We start from the raw sequence: 27346 nt of genomic DNA, 5'->3' as shown, positions 1-27346 counted from the left end.
GCAACATGCTACAGTGTAGATACATGCTAACCCTTTAGTGCTTTGTAATGGCACTAATACCAGCAACATGCTACAGTGTAGATACATGCTAACCCTTTAGTGCTTTGTAATGGCACTAATACCAGCAACATGCTACAGTGTAGATACATGCTAACCCTTTAGTGCTTTGTAATGGCACTAATACCAGCAACATGCTACAGTGCAGATACATGCTAACCCTTTAGTGCTTTGTAATGGCACTAATACCAGCAACATGCTACAGTGTAGATACATGCTAACCCTTTAGTGCTTTGTAATGGCACTAATACCAGCAACATGCTACAGTGTAGATACATGCTAACCCTTTAGTGCTTTGTAATGGCACTAATACCAGCAACATGCTACAGTGTAGATACATGCTAACCCTTTAGTGCTTTGTAATGGCACTAATAGCAGCACACAACATAATAGTGGGCTCATTCAACAGTGCAGCGCTCTACCCTGAAGCTAATTCTAAAAGAAGCTAATAGCAGCCAATGGCTAACAGTACAGTTCTGTGCAGTGAAGCTAATGCTAACAAAATGCTTACATTTCACTTGTTTGGCAACTGTAGAACTCTAATTGCATCAGCTTGTCTGTCCTCTTCGATTGTCTGACAATATCTCTCCAGTGCTGTGTGTATAGCAGAGAGAAACCCTATCCCTTGGTGAACAGCAGCCCTTTATGAAATGCTATCCACCATGTTAGCCAGCATAAGTATCTGTTTTTACACCTTCCATGGACCACAATCGATGCGGCGGATGCATTTCAACAGTTTGTTGTTTTCCCAGTCTGCCCTGTGTTAATAAATGGGTATTTTACAGCTCCAGCCCCCCTGAGCCTCCTGTTGTATAGTACAGTGATATCAGCCCAGGGCTAGCTGTTATATAGTACAGTGATATCAGCCCAGGGCTAACTGTTATATAGTACAGTGATATCAGCCCAGGGCTAGCTGTTATATAGTACAGTGATATCAGCCCAGGGCTAACTGTTGTATAGTACAGTGATATCAGCCCAGGGCTAGCTGTTGTATAGTACAGTGATATCAGCCCAGGGCTAACTGTTGTATAGTACAGTGATATCAGCCCAGGGCTAACTGTTGTATAGTACAGTGATATCAGCCCAGGGCTAGCTGTTGTATAGTACAGTGATATCAGCCCAGGGCTAACTGTTGTATAGTACAGTGATATCAGCCCAGGGCTAGCTGTTGTATAGTACAGTGATATCAGCCCAGGGCTAACTGTTGTATAGTACAGTGATATCAGCCCAGGGCTAGCTGTTGTATAGTACAGTGATATCAGCCCAGGGCTAGCTGTTGTATAGTACAGTGATATCGGCCCAGGGCTAGCTGTTGTATAGTACAGTGATATCAGCCCAGGGCTAGCTGTTGCCAGGACAGTATTACGGGATTCACTTCCTGGTCTCTGACTTCTGGAGGGGTTCCAGTTTGACTTCCTTGTTGGTGAATTGTACAGTGTCAGACTATGCATATTCAAGTTTTCAAGTGGCAAACTGGTAAACACACATGTACACACTCACACACACACACACACACACACACATAATGATATACTTTTAGTGCTTACTACTCTGAATTACAATTGAAACAAACAAAAGATGTTGTACACTGGTTAAGTGTTGTGATTGAGTGTGTGTATGTGTGTGTGTTGTCAGGGCTGGTGAAGGGAACTGTCAGGTGCTAATTGAGAGTGAGGCTATTTATGCGACAGTGACTTCCTCTCTCCTCTGACCCATCTACACCCCCCCCCCCCCCCCCCCCAACCTGTCTGACTGGGATCGATGCACCACTCCTTTACAGACCCTCTGGAGGTGAGCGGCCGACCTTCTCACCCAATCCATTAGGAGGATTACAATTCATTCCAATCTACTGCAGAGGACTCTACCAACACACACACACTCACACACTCAAATATCACACACACACACACACACACACACACACACACACACACACACACACACACACACACACACACACACACACACACACACACACACACTTGACAACTACGTGTCTACCCCTACAGTAAAGTGCCCACTCTGAATGTCAACTCCAGCAGAGAGAGAAAGGGATGATTGATGTCAATCAAAAGTACATCTGCGTGCATATATCCTGGTCAATAGAAGGCATATATCCTGGTCAATAGAAGGCATATATCCTGGTCAATAGAAGGCATATATCCTGGTCAATAGAAGGCAAATATCCTGGTCAATAGAAGGCATATATCCTGGTCAATAGAAGGCATATATCCTGGTCAATAGAAGGCAAATATCCTGGTCAATAGAAAGCATATATCCTGGTCAATAGAAGGCATACATCCTGGTCAATAGAAGGCATATATCCTGGTCAATAGAAGGCATACATCCTGGTCAATAGAAGGCATATATCCTGGTCAATAGAAGGCATATATCCTACATATTATACTATACTATAGATATTATACTATACTAGACTATACATATTATAGTATGCTATACTATACATATTTCTCTATACATAATATACTATACTATACAATACATATTTTTCTATACTCACACAGACACACAGACAAATACAGACACGCATGTGTCACTGTGACATCACCATTGGGATTTGTGTTTCTGTAAACCCTCTGATCTCAGCCAGGGACCCCCAAATACCCCGTCCCACACACAGACCCCCCTATATCTTCCCCATTCCCCTCCTTTATAGCCTGGTGGGCATGGTGTTGGCACTCCCTTCTTTCTGCCAACTGTGTCAGTCTCCCACCAAGCACCGTCCCTCCCCACCACCACCCGCTACCCGCCCAACATGAAAAGGTCCACGATCACACAGGCTCAAACTCTGATTAATCTGGCAACAAGTCTAAATAGGATCATTAATGGTGGTTTAACAGGGGGCTGCTGTCTGCGATTAGCAATGACACACACACACACACACACACACACACACACACACACACACACACACACACACACACACACACACACACACACACACACACACACACACTGGCTTTAATATGCCTTGCACGTCCCCCACATTCCTTCCAAGGCCTTTTTAAGGGACCCAGTGCCAACAGAGATCAACGGTAGTCGTGTGGATGGATGCCCAGCCAGTCTTTAATTGGAGTGTAATCTGAGATGTGTAATTTGCTCTGCGAGTTAATGCTGAGGAGTGACAGAACAATGGGGGGAGGGAGGGATAGAAACAGAGGAATAGTGGGAGAGAAAGGGGGGGGGCTATATAAAGTAGATTTACAAAGCTTAGATTTATAGAGCAAGTAGAGAGTGTGAAATGTAAAGGACATTAGAGGGGTGGTGGGAGAGATGTGTAAAAGAGATGGAGAGATGGAGATAGATGCCAATGGAGAGAGAGAACAGCATAGAGAGATATAGACTGGAATCTTCATTAGCTGTCAGATTAGTGTGTTACCATGGGGATCAGTGTTATACATGTCACATTGGACTTTACCACTGTACTGCATTATTACCATCAATCCCCTGCCTCAGATTACTCAGACCGGAGCCCAACCAAATCCTATTGAAATCCCCCAATCACATCGCTCTGTCTCCCCAACAACCACATAGATTTGTATTTACAAAACTGATTATAAAGCTTTTGCACGAGGCCAAAGATCTTGCATTGGCTTGGATATATATCCATGTATTCAATGGAGCCAGCTGAGCTTTGGCTGTAGCTACGGTGATCCTAGGATAAAATCATATTATCATTCATAGGCCTTTCTTTCTCTAAAGCCCAGTTATCTAGAGCACATGTTTATCCTGCCTGGATCTGATGAACTGGCTTTGTTGGTGGATTCACAATGGCCCTGACCTCCACCCTCAACCTTGACCGCCTCAACCTTCGACCTTTACTCTGACCTCATTGACCTGACCTTCACCACTGTTTGTAAACACGAACAGTGGCAAACAGTCTCTCTCTCTCTTTCTCTCTGTCTGTCTCTCTCCCTTTCTCATGCTCTCTTTTTTAGAGAAGTGAAAGGAGGTTGCCAGTTGTGACGCATTTTGTATTTGGATGGTAGCAGTCCCCCCGCATTTAATTATTAATGCTGAACTCCTCACACCCCTCAGACAAGGTGCCAGCCTTGCAACGCGCACACACACACACACACACACACACACACACACACACACACACACACACACACACACACACACACACACACACACACACACACACACACACACACACACACACACACAAGGCGCATGGCGTCGATGGCGGTGGCTATTATAGGGGCTTTGTTCGGGGAAGAGGGGAGGATGGAGGAGGAACAGAGAGCAGAACACTTGTGATGAACTATTAAAGGAGATGAAGGCAGAGGGGTCGTCCTCTCTCTTTCCCTCCATCTCTCCCTTCCAACCTCCATCCCTCCCACAGGAAGTTTGAGAAACACTTCTCTTACAGAGACTATTTCTCATTCTATCGCTCCCTCACTCTATTCTGCCTCTCTCTCTCCCTCCCTCTATTCTCTCTCCCTCCCTCTATTCTCTGTCTCTCCCTCTATTCTCTCTCCCTCCCTCTATTCTCTCTCCCTCCCTCTATTCTCTCTCCCTCCCTCTATTCTCTGTCTCTCCCTCTATTCTCTCTGTCTCTCCCTCTATTCTCTGTCTCTCCCTCTATTCTCTCTGTCTCTCCCTCTATTCTCTGTCTCTCCCTCTATTCTCTCTCTCTCCCTCTATTCTCTCTCTCTCCCTCTATTCTCTCTCTCTCCCTCTATTCTCTCTCCCTCCCTCTATTCTCTCTCTTCCCTCTAGTCTACTCCCGTTTCTTCTCCCTCTTGATTTTCCTCCCTTTTTTCTCCCTTTTCTCTCTCTCCATCTCTCTCTCTCCCCATCTCTTTCTCTCTCTCTCCATCGCTCTCACTCCCTCTCACTCCCTCTCTCTCCCTCTCTCTCCCTCTCTCTCTATCTCTCTACTTCTCTACTCTGCTCAAATACTCTACTCTCATTCTGTATTTTTTTCCCTTTCTCTTTTCTCTCTTTAATTTCTGTCTTTTATTTTGTGAAGGAAGTAGTACAGACTGGATGAGATGGGAACGTTGCCAACATCTCCCTATCTGTTTTCATCAGTGTTATGGAAGTGTTAGCTGGGACAGGGTCTGCACTCACACAAAGGGTTCAACATCTCACGTTAAATCATTTAAATTGAGGGCGATGGCTCTTGTGAAATGCCGGAAGCAATTAAAACATAGAAACTTTCCCTAGCTGTGTGAAATAACATCTTAAAACAGAAGTATATAATAAAGGTATGAGTTGGTAGAGGGTAAGACATTCTTTATAGTGCAGTGTAAGGCCAACATGGAGGTAGATCAGTACTAATGATATTCATTTCAACTCCCAAATCACGGTTGATGAGGTTTGATTCAGTAGAAAAGAGAGAGAGGTAGAAGCAGGATAAGTGTAGGGTGGAGAGGAGGGAGGAGGGGGAGAGGAGGGAGGAGGGGGAGAGCAGGGAGGAGGGTCAGAGGTGGAAGGTGGGGGAGAGGAGGAGGGGGAGAGCAGGGAGGAGGGTCAGAGGTGGAAGGAGGGGGAGAGCAGGGAGGAGGGTCAGAGGTGGCAGGTGAGGGAGAGGAGGGAGGAGGGTCAGAGGTGGAAGGTGGGGGAGAGGAGGAAGGAGGGGCAGAGGTGGAAGGTGGGGGAGAGGAGGGAGGAGGGTCAGAGATGGCAGGAGGGGGAGAGGAGGAAGGAGGGTCAGAGGTGGAAGGTAGAGGGAGGAGGGGGAGAGCAGGGAGGAGGGGGAGAGGAGGAAGGAGGGGGAGAGGAGGAAGGAGGGGGAGAGGAGGAAGGAGGGTCAGAGGTGGAAGGCGGGGGAGAGGAGGAAGGAGGGGGTGAGGAGGGGAGAGGTGGAAGGAGGGGGAGAGCGGTGAGGAGGGTCAGAGGTGGCAGGTGGGGGAGAGCAGGGAGGAGGGTCAGAGGTGGTAGGTGGGGGGAGAGGAGGGAGTAGGGGGAGATGTGGAAGGAGGGGGTGAGGAGGGAGGAGGGGCAGATGTGGAAGGAGGGGCAGAGGAGGGAGGTGGGGGAGAGGAGGGAGGAGGGGCAGAGGTGGCAGGGGGGGAGAGGAGGGAGGAAGGGGAGAGGTGGAAGGAGGGGGAGAGGTGGAAGGAGGGGGTGAGGAGGGGGAGGGGCAGAGGTGGAAGGAGGGGGAGAGGTGGAAGGTGGGGAGAGGAGGGAGGAGGGGCAGAGGAGGGAGGAGGGCAGAGGTAGAAGGAGGGGGAGAGCAGGGAGGAGGGTCAGAGGTGGAAGGTGGAAGGTGGGGGAGAGCAGGGAGGAGGGTCAGAGGTGGCAGGTGAGGGAGAGGAGGGAGGAGGGTCAGAGGTGGAAGGTGGGGGAGAGGAGGAAGGAGGGTCAGAGGTGGCAGGTGAGGGAGAGGAGGGAGGAGGGTCAGAGGTGGAAGGTGGGGGAGAGGAGGAAGGAGGGGCAGAGGTGGAAGGAGGGGGAGAGGAGGGGGAGAGCAGGGAGGAGGGTCAGAGGTGGAAGAAGGGGGAGAGCAGGGAGGAGGGTCAGAGGTGGCAGGTGAGGGAGAGGAGGGAGGAGGGGGAGAGGTGGAAGGAGGGGGTGAGGAGGGGGAGGGGCAGAGGTGGAAGGAGGGGGGGAGGTGGAAGGTGGGGGAGAGGAGGGAGGAGGGGCAGAGGATGGAGGAGGGGCAGAGGTGGAAGGAGGGGGAGAGGAGGAAGGAGGGGCAGAGGTAGAAGGAGGGGCAGAGGAGGAAAGAGAGGAGAAAGTAAGTGAAGGGGTAGAGGATGGTGAACTGTCCTGCTGTGAGTCAGTCAGCCAATAGCTGATGGGTCACAATGAACTCATCCACTGACCCTTCACATACTCACATATTGATCTAATTAAACATCTCTCTCTCTCTCTCAATTCAATTTCAATTCAATTCAATTGAAGGGCTTTATTGGCATGGGAAACATATGTTTACAAGCAAGTGAAATAGATAATAAACAAAAGTGAAATAAAAAAAATCAAACAAAAGTTACAAAAGAATAAAGACATTTCAAATGTCATATAATGTGCAAATAGTTAAAGTACAAAAGGGAATATATATAAACATAAATATGGGTTGTATTTACAATGGTCATACAAAATATGGCCCCTCCCTCCCTCCCTTTCTGTCTACTCTCTCTGTCTCTTTTGCTCTCTCTCTCTCTTTCTATCTCTCAGACAGCAGGGTTGAAATGCTTGTCCTGTGTCACCCTGTGTTTTGGTCATATTTCCCAGGACGTCTGCAGCTCATTCCTGTTGGGAATGTAATAATAGGAGGGTGTGTGTTTCAGGACGAGGTGGCGTTCCACTACTCATCAGTAAGATCACGCAATTAGGACTGTTTTCACTCCTAATTAAAGGTCATCAGCCGTGTGACACACACACACACACACACACACACACAATATTAAAGTTCGTTTTCTCCAAAAGGTCCTCAGAAAAAGACTGCGCTGGTTGTTGAGTAGATTTAATGTCTTCCAAACAATAGGCCCGTGTTTATTTCCAATAAGGGTGATGGATGGGCCACAGCCCATAATACACATGACCTCCTCTCTGCTAGAACAGCACTGATCCTGGTTTATATTCACCACGGCAACACCTTGGTAACCACTGAGTAATCCTCTGAACCCCTCTATTTGGACTTCCTCTGTTACTAGCACTATGTACAGGCTAGATAGAGTTGAACTAGATCCTATTAGATGATCCACATCCCTTAGACCCAACTCTGGACCTCAAAGTCAGTTCCGCTGTGTTTTTTCATTGTTCCCCTCTGATCAGGGACTGATTTAGACCTGGGGAACCAGGTGTTTGCAATTAATGATCAGGTAGAACAGAAAACCAGCAGGGTCCAGACCTCGTAGGGTCAGAGTGGAATACCCCTGGTGTACATGATGTCTGTGTATAACATGTAGAGAGACCTTAGAGAGTTATAGGACCCTTGGAGTTATAGGACCCTTGGAGTTATAGGACCCTTGGAGTTATAGGACCTTTGGAGTTATAGGACCCTTGGAGTTATAGGACCCTTGGAGTTATAGGACCTTTGGAGTTATAGGACCCTTGGAGTTATAGGACCCTTGGAGTTATAGAACCCTTGGAGTTATAGGACCCTTGGAGTTATAGGTGGTGACTGGGAGAACCTACAAGTATGTATGTTTATATTGTTTATATTGTATGTGCTGTTAGAGTGCTGGGTATAGCTAGCATTATTGTCTGAGGTCTGGTAGACAGTATGGCAGTAAGGCATGGAGGAATCGTTCACTATTGATTAACGTTTTACTGTACACTACCATATGTGTATTAGACATCCCATTCTAAAGTGATGTTTTCCTTTTACTGCAGTGGGCTAAATCAGGGTCACACAGAGTGATTCTTGGTAGTCAAACAAATCTACTTTGAAACAAAAGTATACAGCTCAAACACATGGTTATGGGCTTAGAAGAAACAAGACGCCTGTACTGAGTCAGATATAGAGTTGAAATGTATTACCTTTTCAGTTTGTATCCCAATATTACACTTTATATACATCACAGAACACTGAAATATAACAAAAGTGTTTCACATAGAAACACCGGATTCTCGTCGAAATCAAAACAAAAACATCATGAAATTCTGAAAAATATGAACAACATTCCACCCATGAGGCCAAAGAGGGTGTTTGGTCATTGACTGCAGGACAGGGCTACACACAACATGACCAGGGACAGAGAGACAGTGAGACGTGGGGTGGAACTAAAGACTGTGTTGAGTGAATCTCTTCCCTGATTTAGGACTCAGGGCTCGTGTGGAGAGATAGACGTTCACTCTCTCCTGGCTCAGTAGACTGATGGAGCAGAGATAGGGCCTCTCCTATCAGATAACACTGTAACACACACACACACACACACACACACACACACACACACACACACACACACAGATAAGACAAAGGGGAAACACCCACAGCCCTCTTCCTCTCCTAATTGTTCCAGTTGCAGACAGTAATTGATCCGCTCTGTTATCACCACTAACACACCCGCATTACTTGGTGCCTGAAACATACCAGTATTCTTACTTGCAAGGCTTTAATCAAAGGTGTTCCACCAAGATGTGAGGTAGGCTGTATTTTGGGGGAATTGTTTTATGCATTATTATATTGTGACTTGATCTTTCAACAAGCGTTGTGTCTTCAATTACCACAGTGGAGGAAGCGAGAAAAAGAGATCCTCAGAAGATTCCTATCATTACATCTCTCTTTGACTTGTAAATTCTCTCCTTGAGTGATGACACACCCAGACAGACTTATAGACGGAGACACAGCCCCCCCCCCATCGTTCATTATTAATTTAAGTCCCACCATGTGGAAGTCTGTACATGGTATCTATTAATCCCCTATTTCTGTAATATTCTCAATTTCTCTTCCTTCTCTCTTCAGTTTTCTGTCTCCAGCAGGAAGCAGGACATATTTCTCCATTTCTCTTTCTTCTCTCCTCAGTTTTCTGTCTCCAGCAGGAAGCAGGACATATTTCTCCATTTCTCTTCCTTCTCTCCTCAGTTTTCCGTCTCCAGCAGGAAGCAGGACATATTTCTCCATTTCTCTTCCTTCTCTCCTCAGTTTTATGTCTCCAGCAGGAAGCAGGACATATTCTCCATTTCTCTTCCTTCTCTCCTCAGTTTTCTGTCTCCAGCAGGAAACAGGACATATTTCTCCATTTCTCTTCCTTCTCTCCTCAGTTTTCTGTCTCTAGCAGGAAGCAGGACATATTTCTCCATTTCTCTTCCTTCTCTCCTCAGTTTTCCGTCTCCAGCAGGAAGCAGGACATATTTCTCCATTTCTCTTCCTTCTCTCTTCAGTTTTCCGTCTCCAGCAGGAAGCAGGACATATTTCTCCATTTCTCTTCCTTCTCTCCTCAGTTTTCCGTCTCCAGCAGGAAGCAGGACATATTTCTCAATTTCTCTTCCTTCTCTCTTCAGTTTTCTGTCTCCAGCAGGAAGCAGGACATATTTCTCAATTTCTCTTCCTTCTCTCTTCAGTTTTCTGTCTCCAGCAGGAAGCAGGACATACTGGTGTTTCTTTGTTTTCTCGTTATTGTCCTCTGTCAGCATGCCCAAGTTAAACATCCTGTGGATTAGCTTTCTTTCTTTATTCCTATCTCATCTCTTCCTCCTCTCACCCCACCCTTCTCTCCCTCCCTCTGTCCTACCCTTCTCTCCCTCCCTCTGTCCTACCCTTCTCTCCCTCCCTCTGTCCCACCCTTCTCTCCATCCCTCTGTCCCACCCTTCTCTCCCTTCCTCTGTCCCACCCTTCTATCCATCCCTCTGTCCCACTCTTCTCTCCCTTCCTCTGTCCTACCCTTCTCTCCCTCCCTCTGTCCCACCCTTCTCTCCATCCCTCTGTCCTACCCTTCTCTCCCTCCCTCTGTCCTACCCTTCTCTCCCTCCCTCTGTCCCACCCTTCTCTCCCTTCCTCTGTCCTACCCTTCTCTCCCTCCCTCTGTCCCACCCTTCTCTCCATCCCTCTGTCCTACCCTTCTCTCCATCCCTCTGTCCCACCCTTCTCTCCCTCCCTCTGTCCCACCCTTCTATCCATCCCTCTGTCCTACCCTTCTCTCCCTTCCTCTGTCCTACCCTTCTCTCCATCCCTCTGTCCCACCCTTCTCTCCCTCCCTCTGTCCCACCCTTCTATCCATCCCTCTGTCCCACTCTTCTCTCCCTTCCTCTGTCCTACCCTTCTCTCCCTCCCTCTGTCTCTCTCTCGGTTGCTCCCTCTGTCTGTCTCTCTCTGTCTCTCCCTCTCGACCTGCTCTTTTTTTGTTCTGAAGATGAAAGTCTCCCCATGACTCCTTTCACTCCTTTCAAACGGCCCAAATGAAGGGGCTTATCAGATCACAACACACACACACTCACACTCACACAGACACCCTCCTCCCTCTTGGGCACAGTGGAGTGTCAGATCCGGGGGCATGGCATGGGGTTGGTGGTGTCTGCTCCTGGGAGTCTGTTATTTGGGTACATCAGTGGGAGATGGGGAGAAGATGGGGGGAGATGGGGAGAAGATGGGGGGAGATGGGGAGGAGATGGGGGAGGAGATGAGGGAGGAGATGGGGGAGGAGATGAGGGAGGAGATGGGGAGGAGATGGGGGAGAAGATGGGGGAGATGATGGGGAGGAGATGAGGGAGGAGATGGGGAGGAGATGGGGGAGGAGATGGGGGTGGAGATGGGGGAGGAGACGGAGGTGGAGATGGGGAAGGAGATGGGGGAGATGGGGGAGATGGGGAGGAGATGATTGAGATTATCGAGGGGATGGGTGAGATGGGGGAGATGGGGAGGAGATGATTGAGATTATCGAGGAGATGGGGGAGATGGGTGAGATGGGGAGGAGATGGGGGAGATTGGGAGGAGATGGGGGAGATTGGGAGGAGATGGGTGAGATGGGGAGGAGATGGGTGAGATGGGGAGGAGATGGAGGAGATGGGTGAGATGGGTGAGATGGGAGGAGATGGGTGAGATGGGGAGGAGATGGGTGAGATGGGTGAGATGGGGAGGAGATGGGTGAGATGGGGAGGAGCTGGGTGAGATGGGGAGGAGATGGGTGAGATGGGGAGGAGATTGGTGAGATGGGGAGGAGATGGGTGAGATGGGAGGAGATGGGTGAGATGGGTGAGATGGGTGAGATGAGAGGAGATGGATGAGATGTGTTAATCAGCTCACAACGACTAGAATAATTAAAGAGAAGGGGTGCAAGGGTTATAGGTTCAGCTGTACATTACACAAACACACATACACACACACACACACACACACACACACACACACACACACACACACACACACACACACACACACACACACACACACACACACACACTCAAAAATGATGCCCCCTCTACCTGCAGCTGGGTCTCTGATTGAGCTGTCTCTCCCTGGGGTACCCCTCATTGAGGGACACGTGCATCCCGCTTGCTAATTACCCCCTTGCACTACTCTGCCAAGTTTTTGGTTCCTCCCTTATTTAGTGCCTAAATGGAAGCAAAACCGCGATCTCCTGTCCTGTGTGTGTGTCTGTCACCCAGGGCAGGCTGTACCTGTCCCCTCTCTCCCCAGGCCCCTGGCCCCTCGCCTGGCCACACAGCTGAGGAAAAACACAGGCTTTGTCTCTCCGTCTGGGCCCTGACACAAGCTGCCTGGGGAAGTTAATGATGGGTTTATTACAGACGCGCGCGCACACATATATATACACACACACACACACACATATATACACACACACACACACACACATATATACACACACACACACATATATACACACACACACACACACACACACATATATATACACACACACACACATATATACACACACACACACATATATACACACACACACACATATATACACACACACACACACATATATACACACACACACACACATATATATACACACACACACACACACAGCGATACATGATTGCACATACATACTCACAAACACACACACACACACACACCCCTACGAACACCCACTCCCACACACATACTCACTCAGTCACCCCACACACACACACTCACTCCCCCCCCCTCCCCCCACACACACACACTCACCCCCCCCCCCCACACACACACTCCCTCCCTCCCTCAGGGGATCATTACTTATACTGCCACCATTCTCTGAGGCTGGTGTGAGAGGACTTCCCCTGACAGGGAGGACAACAGGACAGTCATTATCACATGTCAATGGATGGGACAGTCATTATCATGTAGGACTGGAGGTTGATCTGAGATCTGAGGGACAGTCATTATCATGTAGGACTGGAGGTTGATCTGAGATCTGAGGGACAGTCATTATCATGTAGGACTGGAGGTTGATCTGAGATCTGAGGGACAGTCATTATCATGTAGGACTGGAGGTTGATCTGAGATCTCAGGGACAGTCATTATCATGTAGGACTGGAGGTTGATCTGAGATCTCAGGGACAGTCATTATCATGTAGGACTGGAGGTTGATCTGAGATCTCAGGGACAGTCATTATCATGTAGGACTGGAGGTTGATCTGAGATCTCAGGGACAGTCATTATCATGTAGGACTGGAGGTTGATCTGAGATCTGAGGGGTTTGTTAGAGACTGACGCTGCTAGAACAGTCCCTCTCCTCAGTGTCTGACGCTCTGAGCTAACGTGCCCACTAAATAATAGCCTCACTGTGTGACACTGTGTGTGTGTGTGTGTGTGTGTGTGTCGGGGGGAGTGTTCTGTGTGTGTGTGTGTGTGTTTGCGGAATGTGTTCTGTGTGTGTATGTGTGTATGTGTGCGTGTATGTATGTATCTGTGTGTGAGTGTGTGTCGGAGTGTGTTCTGTGTGTATGTGTCTGTGTATGTGTGTGTGTGTCGGACGTGTGTGACTGTGTGTGTGTGTGTGTGTGTCTGTGTCGGAGTGTGTTCAGTGTGTGTGTGTCGGAGTGTGTGTGTGTGTTGGAGTGTGTTCTGTGTGTGTGTGTGTGTGTGTGTGTGTCGGAGGATGTTCTGTGTGTGTGTATGTGAGTGTGTGTCGGGGGGAGTGTTCTGTGTGTGACTGTGTGCATGTGTCTGTGTGTGTCTGTGCATGTCTGTGTGTGTGTTTGTGTGTGTGTGTGTGTGTGTGGGTAAGGCATCTGTGTCATTGAGCCATGTGTATTTACAGCTGCAGCTCTGGGTATGAAAATGCCAGGGGCTAGAAAAACAATGAAAAGCTAGTATTATGTTCCATGTAATGTAGTCATTTAGTAGGCTATAGGGCAGTAGGAGGATTCTAGAGTTATATACATACACTTAGAATCCCTTATAGGTCAATACAGGAGGCATTGCCAGCTATTTTGTCAAAGGAACTTTCAGTATAGTGAACTTGTGACCCGTGTGGAGATGAAGCCCTGGTGTTACTAGCACCGCGCTCCGACTCAGACACAATCTGAACCACCTGTACCAGCATGGTAACAAGGCCCAGGGGTCCTTGACAACACCAGCAGTGACTTAAACACAAGCGCTCCCCTCATCACTCCACACTGCCCCGTATGGCCAGTGACAGCCCTGTCCCAACGGAGAGATCCCTACACCGGGAGGAAATGTCTCCTCTCTTTCAGCCTCCTTTCCTCCGTTTCTCTCCTCTAGCCATCCCTCTGTCCTCCACGATCGCTCCACGTTAGAATCATTGAATGTACTCTGAGAGTCAGAACGGCTCCACAGGGGCTTCTCACAGACACTACTTACCCCCTCTGGGCCTGTAGGAGGGTGCACACACACACACACACACACACACACACACACACACACACACAGTCACACACTCTGACACACACACACACTCCGACACACACACTCCGACACACACACACACACACACACACACACACACACACACACACACACACACACACACACACACACAGTCACACACACACACTCTGACACACACACACACACACACAGTCACACACTCTGACACACACACACACACACACACAGTCACACACTCTGACACACACACACACACACTCTGACACACACACACACACACACACAGTCACACACTCTGACACACACACACGCACACACACACACTCCGACACACACACACACACACACACTCACACTCACACTCACACACACACTCACACACACACATCGACAAATGGCCCCTGTGTAGAGGGAACTTGTCCGGGATTAAAAATGCATGCATGTGACTTTAAAAATGCCCGGCTGAGTCACTGTGACTGACTGGTAATGAGATGGAAACAGAGATGTGGGGATGAGAGAGAGAGAATCTGTCTTTCTCTCTATTTTCTCTCTCCCTCTCTTTCTCTCTCCCTCTCTCGCCGTTCATCTCTTTTCTCTACCCCCCTTTCTTTATTTTTTTCCCTCCCTTCCTACCTCTCTCTCTCTCTCTCTGTCTCTGTGTTTCCAGCAGTAATGACAGATATCAGTGGTACCTGCTGAATGATTAGGAGATGTTTACAGGCAAGAGATGGACAGTGGCCTTTTCCCTGCTTTGTGATCGTTGCGTGTGTGTGGGTGTGTGCTCTCTCTCCCCTGTCGTCTGCCTTTGTGCTTCACAGAGCTGTGAGGAAAAGGACAGGGCCAGGCATCACTCTGCACCTCACTAGACAGTCAGATTGTTATGGGGAGTCAGTCTGTGAAGTGACTGACTGTAAAACACAGGGAGAGAGAGGGGTGTTGTGTCTGAGAGAGAAGCCTGGAGGTTAGGGGACTGAAACTGGGCCCTAGGAGGATGTGTTCCCTGAAAAGGTTGAGGTGCCTGGGGGATGGCTGCTAGTGGGGCCCCTTCGACTGGGTCCAGAGGGGCTTTTGGAGCATAGGGTGGGGAAGGGTCGTTAACGCAGAAGCATCTGTGTGTGTGTGTGTGTTTACAGTTTGTGCATGTGTTTGGTTTGTCACATTATGCATTGAGTTGTGTGTGCGTGAGTTATTTCAGAGGTTTTCATTAATCCAATGAACACCTCACTAATAATTGTCTCCTCTCTCCGTTCCTCTCTTCTATGATGAACGATGGCCGCCCCTCCATGGTGCTCCCCTCAAATGACTCCCCCTCTAAAAAGGTATGTGATGGAACTGTTCTTTTCAATGTCCTATATTTATGTCAGCAGGTCACAGTGTGTGTGTGTGTGTGTGTGTGTGTGTGTGTGTGTGTGTGTGTGTGTGTGTGTGTGTGTGTGTGTGTGTGAGAGAGAGAGATCCAGGACCTGTGTGGGTGTGTACCTCTGGCCAGGGGGTCTGGCTGTTCCCGCCACAGACAGTTTAATGAGCACATTGCCTTCTGTACAGTACCAGGAGACTAGCCCATATCACACACACATACACACACACACACACACACACACACACACACACACACACACACACACACACACACACACACACACACACACACAGACAAACACAGACAAACAGTTGCACATGCAAGTACATACTGTGCTGATTGGACCGCTGCTGTTCTCGGGGCTAATGAGCGATGCTGGACCCACAATGACAATTATATTGAAACAAACACACACTGTTTGTTTACCATGGAAAACATTTGTTTGGTGGCGCCCAGTGAATGCTAATTTACTATCAAACATATTGCTGACATGTTGCTGTGTTTCTACTCTATAATTTTACTGGACACCTCACGACCCACAGTGCAATAAACACTAGTCCTCCAAGGATAGTTCTTGTTGTTATTAATTATTGCCCTGACAAATAGTTGGCCTGAAAGAAATACCGTTCTAGGAATGCAAGTTCTCAATGATTGTTTTGAATCATCCACAGGGATAAGGGTTGTGAATCCTGGTTCAAATACAGTTGTTCTGTCTGAAAAACAGAACAGCAATGTTAGGTTAATGAACCCTATTGCAAAAGTTTCTTTGTTTGTGTGTGCTTGTGTGCTTGGGTGTTTGTGTGTGTTTGGGTGAGTGTTTGGGTGTTTGTGTGTTTGGGTGAGTGTTTGGGTGTTTGTGTGTTTGGGTGAGTGTTTGTGTGTTTGTGTGTTTGGGTGTTTGTGTGTTTGGGTGAGTGTTTGGGTGAGTGTTTTGGTGTTTGGGTGAGTGTTTGTGTGTTTGTGTGTTTGGGTGAGTGTTTGCGAGTGTGTGTGAGTTCAGCGTACGCTATTGTCTTGCATTGTGATGGTTGATGTTTTATTGGTGTGTACTGTTGTGTGTGTGTGATTCCTGTGGAGCTCACTTCCTGTGTGTGAGTCCTGTGGAGCTCACTTCCTGTGTGTGAGTCCTGTGGAGCTCACTTCCTGTGTGTGAGTCCTGTGGAGCTCACATCCTGTGTGTGTCCTGTGGAGCTCACTTCCTGTGTGTGAGTCCTGTGGAGCTCACTTCCTGTGTGTGAGTCCTGTGGAGCTCACTTCCTGTGTGTGAGTCCTGTGGAGCTCACTTCCTGTGTGTGAGTCCTGTGGAGCTCATTTCCTGTGTGTGAGTCCTGTGGAGCTCATTTCCTGTGTGTGAGTCCTGTGGAGCTCACTTCCTGTGTGTGAGTCCTGTAGAGCTCACTTCCTGTGTGTGAGCCCTGTGTCTGATGGTGTTGTCCCAGATGAATTACATTACATTACCCAAGTGTTCCATCAGGCCTCTTACCCCAGCCTGCCCTTCCTAGTGCACACACACACACACACACACACACACACACACACACACACACACACACACACACACACACACACACACACACAGAGAGAGGGAAGTGCAGGTCACTGACCTGACCGCAGAGCCACGTTGCAGCAACGTTGGGGTGGCTGTGAATGATCTACCCCACGAAGGCCATGATGTTAATGTGCCTGACCCAGTGTTGTCAGGAAACAGAGAAATCAATACTAACACATTCATAAGCTGCACACACTGTCCTCCCCCATTACAGGCTTGCCATTAGCGGAAGCTCCGGCTAGTCTGATCTTATATTAGGCAATAAAAAGCCATTGGGATATCAACTGATTCATAATGATGTATTTTAATGGATTAATTAATACACTGTAACTACAGTGCAAACTGTTTAACGATCAGTCTCTGCATATGTATTAAAGAGGCCCACAAAAGGAAATGGCTGGTAACCCAGGCTAGCCTACTGATCTAGGGTCAGTGTGTGTGTGTGTTAACCCCAGTGCTATTAGAGAGGAGGGCCAGTGTTGGTGAAGCAGGAACAAGCCTGTATCAGCTTGCTCTACCGGATGAGACTCCAAACATTAACGGACTGTGTCTTACGTTTATGGACAACAGTAGCTGTGTGTGTGTGTGTGTGTGTGTGTGTGTGTGTGTGTGTGTGTGTGTGTGTCAGCCAGCAGTCAGCCAGCAGTCAGCAGCAGCTGTGTCTCATTGCATTGTCTCTTTCAACCTGTGCAGGATCTGGATGTGTACATGTAACCTCTATAGCTCATCTGTCCTGTACTCCTCTGTCCTCCCTCTTTCTCCCTCTTTCCTTCCTTCCCTTTCTCTCTGTTTCCTCTCCTCTCTCCCTGCTGGAGGACATCTGTGACCTATCACGCATGTGCACAAGCGCACACACACACCACACACACACAAAACACACACACACAAAACACACAACCTGTGCATGTCAGTTCTCTGAAGGCACGGCCCCAACAGTGTGTGTGTGTGTGTGTGTGTGTGTGTGTGTGTGTGTGTGTGTGTGTGTGTGTGTGTGTGTGTGTGTGTGTGTGTGTGTGTGTGTGTGTGTGTGTGTGTGTGTGTGTGTGTGTGTGTGTGTGTGTGTGCGCGTGCGGGTCAGACTAGTTATGGCCATAAGGATCTAGGATTCTTCACGGGGATGTCAGAGTCCTCGTCGCTCAGCACCATGGCAACCTGGGCACCTGATCCTGTGGCCCGTCTCCTCGTTTATCAGTTTCGGTTAGAACACGCTTGATGCTAGCCAGCGTAATAACATTTCACATTAGCCGCGATTTCCTGACACAAACAAACGAAGAGTCACACAAACACAAAAATACACGCATGCACGTACGCACACACACATACACTCCCTATGTTCCCTTCACGCCTGAAGGCCTGTGTCACTTAGTTTGACCGGTGGAGTTTAGGCACCAGATGTCTCCAGCTGTCACCACTGGAAACATCTGCTGTGCCTTCGTGTGTGTGTTCCTGTCTAAATAACCTCTGTGTTTACCTCAGCCTTTGTCTACATATTTATGTGAGCCTCTCTCTCCTCCTCTCATCTTTTAATCTTTTCCCAGCATCTCCCTCCCTCTATTTTCTCTATCCTTGATTTATACAAATGACCCAAAACACTGTGGAGGAGGAGGATGGAGGAGGAGGAGGAGGAGAGGGATGGAGGAGGAGGAGGAGGAGGAGGAGGAGGAGAGGGATGGAGGAGGAGGAGGAGGAGGAGAGGGATGGAGGAGGAGGAGGAGGAGGAGGAGAGGGATGGAGGAGGAGGAGGAGGAGGAGGAGAGGGATGGAGGAGGAGAGGAATGGAGGAAGAGAACAGGGATGGAGGAGGATGAGGAGGAGGAGAAGAGGAATGGAGGAGGAGGAGGAGGAGGAGGAGAGGGATGGAGGAGGAAGAGGAGAGGGATGGAGGAGGAGGAGAAGAGGAATGGAGGAGGAGGAGGAGGAGAGGGATGGAGGAGGAGGAGGAGAGGGATGGAGGAGGAGGAGGAGGAGGAGGAGGAGAGGGATGGAGGAGGAGGAGAGGGATGGAGGAGGAGGAGAAGAGGAATGGAGGAGGAGGAGGAGGAGGAGGAGAGGGATGGAGGAGGAAGAGGAGAGGGATGGAGGAGGAGGAGAAGAGGAATGGAGGAGGAGGAGGAGGAGGAGGAGGAGAGGGATGGAGGAGGAAGAGGAGAGGGATGGAGGAGGAGGAGAAGAGGAATGGAGGAGGAGGAGGAGGAGAGGGATGGAGGAGGAGGAGGAGAGGGATGGAGGAGGAGGAGGAGGAGGAGGAGGAGGAGGAGGAGAGGGATGGAGGAGGAGGAGAGGAATGGAGGAGGAGGAGAAGAGGAATGGAGGAGGAGGAGGAGGAGGAGGAGGAGGAGGAGAGGGATGGAGGAGGAGGAGGAGGAGGAGGAGGAGAGGGATGGAGGAGGAGGAGGAGGAGGAGGAGGAGGAGAGGGATGGAGGAGGAGGAGAGGAATGGAGGAGGAGGAGGAGGAGGAGGAGAGGGATGGAGGAGGAGGAGGAGAGGAATGGAGGAGGAGGAGGAGGAGAGGGATGGAGGAGGAGAGGGATGTAGGAGGAGGAGGAGGAGAAGAGGGATGGAGGAGGAGGAGGAGGAGAGGGATGGAGGAGGAGGAGGAGAGGAATGTAGGAGGAGGAGAGGGATGGAGGAGGAGGAGGACAGGGAGGGAACTCCGCTGAAGCAGTCCTATTTTCATTTAAAGAAATTGCCTGGCATTACTTCCAGCAGCTTTGTTTTTAATAATGTGCCCTGAGGGATGCAGAATGTAGAAAAACATCTAGGAAGTGACTAGGAAGTGGCTCTCTGTTTGATTCGGGGGAGCGACTTGTGAGACAACTGCAAAATGACTGACAACCTGGCACAGTGACGAACGCTGTCAAACATTGGATTTCAAATAATGTTTATGGAGATTCAATGAAAAACGCATCCTTGTAGGCCTTTGGTTTGATCCTCATGGATAATGTATATTCTATTTTAAAACTCGCATGAGGATATTTTTTTGTTTTGTCACTTTAAATAATTCATATTTTCTTGTTCTTTTGTGGTAGGCCAGGCTGATAGGGGATGGTGGGTATACTGTATATACACAAACAATACCTCATTCCAAAATCATGTGCATTAATATGGAGTTGGTCCCCCTTTGCTGTTGCAACAGCCTCCACTCTTCTGGGAAGGCTTTCCACTAGATGTTGGAACATTGCTGCAGAAACTCGCTTCCATTCAGCCACAAGAGCATTAGTGAGGTCGGGCACTGATGTTGGGCAATTAGCCCTGGCTCACAGTTGGCGTTCCAATGCATCCCAAAGGTGTTCGATGGGGTTGAGATCAGGGCTCTGTGCGGGCCAGTCAAGTTCTTCCACACCAATCTCGACAAACCATTTCTGTATGGACCTCGGGTTGTGCACTCGGGCATTGTCATGCTGAAACTGGAAAGGGCCTTCCCCAAACTGTTGCCACAAAGTTGGAAGCACAGAATCGTCTAGAATGTCATTGGATGCTGTAGTGTTAAGATTTTCCTTCACTGGAACTAAGGGGCATAGCCCAAACCATGGGTAAACAGCCCCAGAACATTATTCCTCCTCCACCACACTTTACAGTAGGCACTATGCATTCGGGCAGGTAGCGTTCTCCTGGTATCCACCAAACCCAGATTCGTCCGTCAGACTGCCAGATTGTGAAGCGTGATTCAACACTCCAGAGAATGCGTTTCCACTGCTCCAGAGTTTTACACCAGTCCAAACGATGCTTGGCATTGCCAAGGGTTGTGTGTGGCTGCTCGGCCATGGAAACCGATTTCATGAAGCTCCCGACGAACAGTTCTTGTGCTGACGTTGCTTCCAGAGGCAGTTTGGAACTCGGTAGTGAGTGTTGCAACCAAGGACAGATGATACGCACTTCAGCACTTGGCGTTCCCATTCGGTAAGCTTGTTGTGGCCTACAACTTTGCGGCTGAGCTGTTGTTGCTCCTAGACATTTCCACTTCACAATAACAGCACTTACAGTTAACCGGGGCAGCTCTAGCAGGAAATTTGACAAACTGACTTGTTGGAAAGGTGGCATCCTATGACAATTCCACGTTGAAAGTCACGGAGCTCTTCAGTAAGGCTATTCTACTGCCAATGTTCGTCTATGGAGATTGCATGGCTGTATGCTCGATTTTATACACCTGTCAGCAATGGGTGTGGCTGAAATAGCCGAATCCACTAATTTGAAGGGGTGTGCACATACTTTTGGCCATGTACTGTACACTGAGTGACATGACGGACTGACCAGGGGAATCGAGGTAAATCCACTTCAATCAGTGTAGATGAAGGGGAGACAACAGGTTAAGGAAGGATGTTTAAGCCTTGAGACAAGTGAGACATGGATTGTGTATACGTGCCATTCAGAGGGTGAATGGGTGTAACCGATGTGAAATGGCTAGTTAGTTAGCGGTGGTGCGCGCTAATAGCGTTTCAATCAGTGACGTCACTCGCTCTGAGACTTGAAGTAGGGTTTCCCCTTGCGTTGCAAGGGCCGTGGCTCTTGTGGCGCGATGGGTAACGATGCTTCGGTGGGTGTCAGTTGTTGATGTGTGCAAGGGTCCCTGGTTTGAGCCCGGGTTGGGGCGAAGAGAGGGACGGAACCTACACTGTTACATTGATGCTGTTGACCCGGATCATTGGTTGCTGCGGAAAAGGAGGAGGTCAAAAGGGGGGTGAGTGTAACCGATGTGAAATGGCTAGTTAGTTAGCGGTGGTGCGCGCTAATAGCGTTTCAATCAGTGACGTCACTCTCTCTGAGACTTGAAGTAGGGTTTCCCCTTGCGTTGCAAGGGCCTTGGCTTTTGTGGCGCGATGGGTAACGATGCTTCGTGGGGTGTCAGTTGTTGATGTGTGCAAGGGTCCCTGGTTCGAGCCCGGGTTGGGGCGAAGAGAGGGACGGAACCTACACTGTTACATGGGCAAGACAAAATATTTGTCTTGCCCATTCAAGAACGGGGTACGGTAGAAGGTGACAGACGTGCCGGTTTGTGTCAAGAACTGCAATGCTGCTGGGTTTTTTATGCTCACCAGTTTAACGCTCACCAGTTTCCCGTGTGTATCAAGAATGGTCCACCACCCAAAGGACATCCAGCCAACTTGACACAACTGTGGGAATCATTGGAGTCAACATGGGCCAGCATCCCCGTGGAACACTTTTCATCCATGCCGCGACGAATTGAGGCTGTTCTGAGGGCTAAAGGGCGATGCAACTCACTGTATATACACTGAGTATACCAAACATTATGAACATGTTTTATTGTCACATACACCAGATAGGTGCAGTGAAATGTGTTGTTTTACAGGGTCAGCTATAGTAGTCCAGCGCCTCTGGAGAAAATTAGGGTTAAGTGCCTTGCTCAAGGGACACATCGGCAGATGCTTTACTTTGTTGGCTCGGGTATTCAAACCAGTGACCTTTTGGTTACTGTCGCAACTGTCCCGAGTTGAACAGTGGTCTAAGACACTGCATCTCAGTGCAAGAGGCAACACTGCAGTACCTGGTTCGAATCCAGGCTGCATTACATCCGGCCGTGATTGGGAGTCCCTTAGGGCGACGCACAATTGGCCCAGCGTTGTCCGAGTTTGGCCGGACGACGCAGGGCCGTCATTGTAAATAAGAATTTGTTCTTAACTGCCTAGTTAAATAAAGGTTAAATAAATGCTCTATGCGCTAGGTTACCTGCTGCCATGTGTGGTGGTTATGCTTGACACACACTGGAGATTCCCCTGTGTTCTGCAGGGACTTTTGTTCCACTGTACCCTGATGGTGTGTGTGTGTGTGTGTGTGTGTGTGTGTGTGTGTGTGTGTGTGTGTGTGTGTGTGTGTGTGTGTGTGTGTGTGTGTGTGTGTGTGTGTGTGTGTGTGTTATCCCATGGTATATGATAGAGATCCACAGGCTTGTCTGATCCTGTGTAATCTAATGCTGTGACTGCAATAACACACAGTTTCCCATGATGTGTGTGTGTGTGAGAGAGGACTTTAGGGAAGTATTTGTGACAGAGACACAGAGAGAGAGACTGGGGAGCACCTAACACCACGGATGCCCCCTTGCTGCTGCTCCCAGTGTCACCGTGGTTACGTTTCCGGAGACCCCCCAGAGGGGCATTATGACTCACATAAACATCAGAAGTGGGTGTTTCCCTCCCCTCCCCTCTCCTCTTCTCCTCTCATCCTCCTATCTCTCCTACTCTCCTCTTATCCTCCCCTCTCTCCCCCTCTCCTCCTCTCCTCCTCCCCTCTCTCCCCCTCCCCTCAGCCCATCTCTCCTGGGACAAGAGGAGGTAAACATCCTGCCTTTCTCTCTCTCTCTGTGCTGGAAAGTTTGACCAGCCTCTCCTCCTCACCAGTGGAGACTAGAAACAACAAGTGAAAGGGTTCCATTCCCTGTGTTTCCAGTCTGTCTTACATCATGGAAGACTCAGCTGTTGTGTTCCTCCAGCATTAAGGTGTTTCTATTTCAATGTGTGTGACTGGCTCAGTACTGCAGACTGAGACAGAGGAGGTTACAGCAAGTTGTAGACTGAGATAGAGGAGGTTACAGTACTGTAGACTGAGACAGAGGAGGTTACAGTGTTGTAGACTGAGACATAGGAGGTAACAGTACTGTAGACTGAGACAGAGGAGGTTACAGTGTTGTAGACTGAGACAGAGGAGGTTACATTGCTGTAGACTGAGACAGAGGAGGTTACAGTACTGTAGACTGAGACAGAGGAGGTTACAGTGCTGTAGACTGAGATAGAGGAGGTTACAGTGCTGTAGACTGAGATAGAGGAGGTTACAGTGCTGTAGACTGAGATAGAGGAGGTTACAGTACTGTCGACTGAGATAGAGGAGGTTACAGTGCTGTAGACTGAGATAGAGGAGGTTACAGTGCTGTAGACTGAGACAGAGGAGGTTACAGTACTGTAGACTGAGATAGAGGAGGTACAGTACTGTAGACTGAGATAGAGGAGGTTACAGTGCTGTAGACTGAGATAGAGGAGGTTACAGTACTGTAGACTGAGATAGAGGAGGTTACAGTACTGTAGACTGAGATAGAGGAGGTTACAGTGCTGTAGACTGAGATAGAGGAGGTTACAGTACTGTAGACTGAGATAGAGGAGGTTACAGTACTGTAGACTGAGATAGAGGAGGTTACAGTACTGTAGACTGAGATAGAGGAGGTAACAGTACTGTAGACTGAGATAGAGGAGGTTAGGGTGCTGTAGACTGAGATAGAGGAGGTTACAGTACTGTAGACTGAGATAGAGGAGGTTACACTACTGTAGACTGAGATAGAGGAGGTTACACTACTGTAGACTGAGATAGAGGAGGTTACAGTACTGTAGACTGAGATAGAGGAGGTTACAGTACTGTAGACTGAGATAGAGGAGGTTACAGTGCTGTAGACTGAGATAGAGGTGGTTACAGTGCTGTAGACTGAGATAGAGGTGGTTACAGTGCTGTAGACTGAGATAGAGGAGGTTACAGTGCTGTAGACTGAGATAGAGGAGGTTACAGTGCTGTAGACTGAGATGGAGGTGGTTACAGTGCTGTAGACTGAGATAGAGGTGGTTACATTACTGTAGACTGAGACAGAGGAGGTTACAGTACTGTAGACTGAGATAGAGGAGTTTACAGTACTGTAGACTGAGATAGAGGAGGTAACAGTACTGTAGACTGAGATAGAGGAGGTAACAGTACTGTAGACTGAGACAGAGGAGGTTACAGTGCTGTAGACTGAGATAGAGGTTACAGTGCTGTAGACTGAGATAGAGGAGGTTGCAGTACTGTAGACTGAGATAGAGGAGGTTACAGTACTGTAGACTGAGATAGAGGAGGTTACAGTGCTGTAGACTGAGATAGAGGTTACAGTGCTGTAGACTGAGATAGAGGAGGTTGCAGTACTGTAGACTGAGATAGAGGAGGTTACAGTACTGTAGACTGAGATAGAGGAGGTTACAGTGCTGTAGACTGAGATAGAGGTGGTTACAGTACTGTAGACTGAAATAGAGGAGGTTACAGTACTGTAGACTGAGATAGAGGAGGTTACAGTACTGTAGACTGAGACAGAGGTGGTTACAGTGCTGTAGACTGAGATAGAGGTGGTTACAGTACTGTAGACTGAGATAGAGGAGGTTACAGTACTGTAGACTGAGATAGAGGAGGTTACAGTACTGTAGACTGAGATAGAGGAGGTTACAGTACTGTAGACTGAGATAGAGGAGGTTACAGTACTGTAGACTGAGACAGAGGTGGTTACAGTACTGTAGACTGAGATAGAGGAGGTTACAGTGCTGTAGACTGAGACAGAGGTGGTTACAGTGCTGTAGACTGAGATAGAGGTGGTTACAGTACTGTAGACTGAGATAGAGGAGGTAACAGTACTGTAGACTGAGATAGAGGAGGTTACAGTACTGTAGACTGAGATAGAGGAGGTTACAGTACTGTAGACTGAGATAGAGGTGGTTACAGTACTGTAGACTGAGATAGAGGAGGTTACAGTACTGTAGACTGAGACAGAGGTGGTTACAATACTGTAGACTGAGATAGAGGAGGTTACAGTGCTGTAGACTGAGACAGAGGAGGTTACAGTGCTGTAGACTGAGATAGAGGTGGTTACAGTACTGTAGACTGAGATAGAGGAGGTTACAGTACTGTAGACTGAGATAGAGGTGGTTACAGTACTGTAGACTGAGATAGAGGAGGTTACAGTACTGTAGACTGAGACAGAGGTGGTTACAGTACTGTAGACTGAGATAGAGGAGGTTACAGTGCTGTAGACTGAGATAGAGGAGGTTACAGTACTGTAGACTGAGACAGAGGTGGTTACAGTACTGTAGACTGAGATAGCCGGGAGGCTGAAGAGAATGAGCCGGGGTTGGAGAGAGAGAAACAAAATGAAAGGAAGGGAAATAGAGAATGAAATAAAGATGTGAGAGGGAGGTGTGTGATGAATGGGCTGGCCCCTGGTCCTAGTGCATGCAGCGGCCCTGTGGCGGGGCTGAGGCTGGCTGCTCTGTGGGCTGGGTGATTTGTGGCCCCCGAGGCCTCTGGCGGTCACACATCATGAGCCTGGTGCGGAGAGATGAATTTGGTTTACTGCCCAACGCTGAGCCGAGGCACACTGCCTGGCCTGCAATAAGGGCTGAGGCACCGCACATATACAGTACACACACACACACACACACACCACACACACACACACACACACACACACACACACACACACACACACATACACACACACACACACACACACACACACACACACACAGAGTGTAAAAAACATTATGAACACCTGCTCTTTGTATAACAGACTGACCAGGGGAATCCAGGTAAATCCACTTCAATCAGTGTAGATGAAGGGGAGGAGACAGGTTGAAGAAGGATTTTTAAGCCTGGAGAAAATTGAGACATGGATTGTGTATATGTGCCATTCAGAGGGTGAATGGGCAAGACAAAATATTTATATGTGCCTTTGAACAGGGTATGGTAGTAGGTACCAGGAGGACCGGTTTGTGTCAAGAACTGGAACACTGCTGGGTTTTTCATGCTCAACAGTTTCCTGTGTGTATCAAGAATGGTCCACCACCCAAAGGACATCCAGGCCACTTGACACAACTGTGTGAAGCATTGGAGTCAACATGGGCCAGCATCCCTGTGGAACACTTTTGGCACCTGGTGGAGTCCATCCACAAACTCAATAGTAGGAGGGTGTTCTTAATGTTTTGTACACTCAGTACTGTACACACTCCACTCATACACTCAATAATTTATATGCGCTCTTAGGGCCATCAAAGAGCTTGGTACTCACACACACAAATATACACACGTTTCAATACTTTTCAATCTTTCTCTCACTCCCTCAGAGGCCCATTGAGAGTAATTGAGAGATAGTAACTCTGTTCCCATTGTGTCCCCTGTCCCTCTCTGTAATCTATTGTTTATTTGTTTGTTTGTTTGTTTGTCTGTCAGGGTCCATATACAACATGCCATTGCACCAGATTTAGCGAGAAAGCTAATTTCCGTCTGTAGTCACTGGGAGTAGAACTGGTTATGATGACTATCTCCTGTCTGAATGAGATGTCTCTAATATAGGAGTAGAACTGGTTCTGATGACTATCTCCTGTCTGAATGAGATCTCTAATCTAGGAGTAGAACTGGTT

The 27346-nt window shown here is 48.5% G+C and overlaps 1 protein-coding gene and 1 long non-coding RNA gene across 4 annotated transcripts in view; both read left to right on the top strand.

Moving 5' to 3' along the window:
• plxna4 (plexin A4) overlaps positions 1–27346 on the top strand; it is a 496524-nt gene that overhangs the window by 88946 nt on the left and 380232 nt on the right. The window lies entirely within an intron of this gene.
• On the top strand, positions 25348–26097 carry LOC115180058 (uncharacterized). Its single transcript, XR_003873026.1, has 2 exons — positions 25348–25492; positions 26003–26097. It is a non-coding gene; the product is annotated as an uncharacterized LOC115180058 (long non-coding RNA).

This window comes from Salmo trutta, chromosome 40 (assembly GCF_901001165.1).
Source record: "Salmo trutta chromosome 40, fSalTru1.1, whole genome shotgun sequence".
Classification (NCBI taxonomy): domain Eukaryota; kingdom Metazoa; phylum Chordata; class Actinopteri; order Salmoniformes; family Salmonidae; genus Salmo; species Salmo trutta.
This window is presented reverse-complemented; position numbering and strand designations above follow the sequence as displayed.